The sequence below is a fragment of the Mus pahari genome, chromosome 11, assembly GCF_900095145.1.
Source record: "Mus pahari chromosome 11, PAHARI_EIJ_v1.1, whole genome shotgun sequence".
Lineage (NCBI taxonomy): Eukaryota > Metazoa > Chordata > Mammalia > Rodentia > Muridae > Mus > Mus pahari.
In genome coordinates this window covers 7,594,121-7,598,824 of record NC_034600.1, presented here as the reverse complement: position 1 = coordinate 7,598,824, position 4,704 = coordinate 7,594,121, and positions in this window count along the sequence as shown.

Genomic DNA, 4,704 nt, shown 5'->3' with positions numbered 1-4,704 from the left:
ATCATTGTGTTGTTTATTTAATCTCTAATAATATAGTCTATTTGACTTCTTCTTTGCTTAATCTTTTGTGTGGTAATATGAAACTTTCATGTAATTGGCATACATTCTATTGATACTAATTTTCTTTTTTTTAAAAAAGATTTATTATTATAAATAAGTATACTGTTGCTGCCTTCAGACACATCAAGAGATGGGGTCAGATTTCAATACGGGTGGTTGTGAGCCACCATGTGGTTGCTGGGATTTGAACTAGGACCTTTAGAAGAGTAGTCAGTACTCCTACCCGCTGTATCCAGGACTTGCTGTGGTGGGCGTACTGTGTTCTGATGATACCGAGTGGTCTTGGTTTCTGTTACAAGTTTCTTATGTTTGCCTTTTGCCATCTAGTAATCTCTGGTGTTAGATGTTCTAGTTGTCTCTGGCTGGAGCTTGTTCCTCCTGTGATTCTTTAGCATCTGTCAGCACTTTGGGAGTCCAACTCTCTCCTCAGTCCCAGTGGTCAGAGCACTCTCTGCAGGCAAGCTCTCCTCTTGCAGGGAAGGTGCCAAGAACTCTGGCGCTCAGATCTACCTCCTGTGTCCCTGGGTCAGAGCCCTCCCTGGAGGCCAACTCTCCTCTAGCAGGGAAGGTGCCCAGGGGTCTGAGTCTTAATTCTGCCTCCTGGCTGAAGATGAAGGCCTAAAGGGACCCTGTCTCAGAAGCTCTGTTGCTTCTGCCACCCGTGTGCTCTCCTGTGTAGACTGGTCTCAGGGATCCCAAGATCCTAGGTGTGTTAGAACCTGCCTAGTTCATGCTCAAGATGGCATGGCGCTGGGCTGGCGCTGACCTGAAAGTACTCCAGACACTGGTTGGGCGGCTTTTCTTTGTCCCTGTTCCTGCTGGCACAAGACTCTCTGGGTTTTTTGGAACAGATGTTGAGTTCCACTCACCAGTGATCTCAAGATCCTGGGTATGCTAGGGTGCCTGCAGCATGGAGAGTCCTCTGAGAACCATGGGATCCTCCGCCGAGTTCGCACCCAAGATGGCGCAGGGCTCTAAACAATGTTTTACATTATTTATTTAAACATATTCTTTTTTTAAAGTGGCTTTTATTTGGCGAAGGATTTTTTTTTAATGATTTGTTTAATTTTACTCTATGTTCATTGGTGTTTTTCCTGCATATATGGCATATATGTGATATATATGTCTATGTGATGATGTCAGGTCCCCTGGAATTGGAGTTACAGACAGTTATGAGCTGCCATGTGGGTACTTGGATTGAACCCAGGTCCTCTGAAAGAGCAGCTAGTGCTCTTAACCACTGAGCTATCTCCAGCCCCGAAACAAATTCTTACAATACACTCTAGTTTCCTTTTTATGGCCTTCTTTACCCTAATAAAATACTTATGTTTTATGACCAACAGCTCCTTTCAGGACTTCTTGTTGCTCACACTACTCAGCTTCTTGTGTGTCCTAAACCTTGTTTAGGACTCAGTTACCTCATATGTAAAGGGCATTGGGTAAGTTTAGTCCAGACTCCCTTCCAGTCCTATGAATTCATAGAGATGTAGTTTTTCATCTCAGTCCACTCACGATCCATAGACAGTTCCTAAGTAAAAACACAATTCTTAAGTAAAAACACATTCATAGGGTGTTCAATTTTTAGAAGAACGATGCCTAATTTTTGGTACTTCTCTGAGTCACAATTTTAATTTTAGAATATTTCAAGTTATATGCAATGATTAGTAGTTATCATAGAGTGAATCATGAGCCCCTCCTTGAGTCCAGGTTCTTGCTATGTCTTCATTTGTAATCGGGGTGTATTTGGTGAAACCCTGCCTTTATCTGGCTGATGCACAGGAACAACAATTTTTAGCCTAATTCTTAAGAGGCCTGCATGCTTCCCCTGCTACTGTGTGTTTCTGTTTCTGTGAGCTTAGGAGAATGACACAGGAAACACATCTTCATATCTGAATGGGAACTGGAGCTGGCCTAGGCACTGAAAACTGAAGTTGGACCTTTCCCCTGAGCTTACCTTGATCCGCTGACCTGTGATTTGAAAATAAATAATTATTAACTCTGGTATGGCCTAAGACAGCATTTTGTAACAACAAAGTGACACAATAGGCACCCACAAACATAATTATAGAAAGGTAGACAGTAGGGTACTTTGGCATACATCCTGCTCCTCCATCCCATGGTTCATCCAGCATACCACCAGCAAAACTGCTTTCTTTGTTACTTTGATATGTATCTTCTCACAGTTTCTTTAGCAATGCAAAGCAACATGCACATATAGTGACATATTTATATGTACACATGTACTATGTATGAAGAATATATAGTCTTTATTCTTTGTTTTTTACAAGTTACTTTATTTAAAATATGTTGGGTATGCTTATAGACTGTGGTTTTGGTGGTTTGAATATGTATGGCCTTGATAGACTCATATGTTTATCTGTTTGGCCCATCGAAAGTGGCACTATTAGGAGGTTTGACCTTGTTGGAATAGGTGTGGCTTTGTTGGAGGACGTGTGTCACTGGGAGCTAGCTTTGAGGTCAAGTCTAGCTAGTGTAATAGTCTCCTCCCACTGCAGGTGGGTTCAGATGTTGAACTCTCAGCTCCTTCAGCATCATGTCCGCATGCATGCCAGCATGCTCCCCACCATGACCAAAATGGACAAAACCTCTGAAACTGTAAGTCTGCCCCAATTAAATGATTTCCTTTATAAGAGTTGCTATGGTAACAGTGTTTCATCACAGCAATAAAACCCTAAGACACATACATATCACTATACAGAAAACATTCTGAGTTTCCTGCAGTCGTGCAATATTATATTAGATAGTGTTATAAAAGAATCTATACACATATTGATGGATAATTGGTTTGTTTTCCATATTTTGGTATAATTCAATTACATATAGAGATATATGAAAGAATATTTGTGGACATTTTTCTGAGAATAAGAAATGTTTACACATCAAATTTTGTTACTACCAAACTGTCCTTCATAAGGAAACAAGGGATTTTTAACTTAGAAGAGATATTGTAAATATCTAATAGAGTTTCCTTTAACTTGGAAGGAGGAAAGTAAAAATTTCACACTGAAAACCATTCAACATACTTTCTAGGACATGATGTGTGTAGTGGCTATTCCTGGTTGTCAACTTGACTATATTTGAAATGAACTACAATCCAGAATTGGAAGGCTCACCAGTGAACCTAATCTGGAGACTGGGAGATAGAAGTTTCTGATCTGGATCTTGGTATGGAGATCTTGAGACACAGTGGTGATTGAATCCAGAAGATTAAGGCAGGGAGATCTCCGAGTCCAAGATCATCTGGGATTAAAGGTGTGGTGGCACACACCTTTAATCTGGGCTACACCTTCTGCTGGGGACCATATAAGGACATTGGAAGAAGGGAGTCTGGCTCTCGCTCTTTCACCTTCTTGCGGTGTGGGACTCAGCAACTGCTAGATCCTTGGACTTCCATTCACAGCTACTACTGAACCATTGTTGGGATTTGGACTGCAGACTGTAAGTCATCAATAAATTCCTTTACTATATAGAGACTATCTGCAAGTTCTGTGACTCTAGAGAACCCTGACTAATACAATGTGCCTGTCAAATTGCTTTCTAAATAACCAATTTATTTCTACAGGACAATGCTACTCTTAGCTTTGGGCAAAGCTTCTTCAGCTTTTGTCACTGGAGATTTTAGATCCTGCTAACTGCTCAAAAGTCAAAGAAGATTTGACTGATGGGTCCCCTTTTATAAGTGGCATGTATATATCATTTCCTCCAAGATTCAGAGAACATTAGAAAGGAAAAGATGGAAAGGACAAAGACAGAAAGAATGTAAAAGTGGAAGGAAGGTGTAGGGGAAAGAGTTGAAATACTGACTTGTATCCAGTTCACAACTGTTGAGCTCTTACATTCACAGGATTACCTGCACAAGATTACCTCCGTAAGATTGGTCCCATCAAAATACTGTCATGGAGGTTTCATATATAGATAAGGGTTGGTGGGAGATTTCTTGGTGGTATAATCACCGATAAGGTGTTCATATTCCTGTAATCCAACCCAGTCAAGCTCTTGCAAACAATACTAATGCAATTCATTAGTTTACACAGTGGGGAGTGCATTCAGGTACTAGCACCTGTGCACACACACACACTCATGAGAGAGTGGGGGAGAAAGAAAAGGGGAGCTAATTTAGAAAAGGTGATTAGCAAGGGTAGGAGGCGTCGAAGAGAAGATTACAAGCTTTCAGACATATGTATAAATATGGTCAAAATATATTTATGTACAAGTATGAAAATGCCACAATCCCATTAATTGTAATTAATACATACTAATAAAAACATTAAAAATCTGCAATTATAATTACTGGTTAAAGCATGTTTTTAAAAATGAATGTGTTTTTATTTTTTAGTGGATAACTCATGAAGCAATTAAAAAAAATCATCTTGACACTGGAGAGATGTCAACAGTTAAGACTGCTTACTGTTTTTCCAGATATCCTGAGTTTGATTCTTAGCATTCCAGCTGTGAGGCTCACAATTGCCTGGAATTCTAGTTCTAGGGGATTCAATGCCCTCTTTTAGCTTCCATGGCCAATGTACACATTACACACACACACACACACACACACACACACACACACACGAGAGAGAGAGAGAGAGAGAGAGAGAGAGAGAGAGAGAGAGAGAGAGAGAGAGA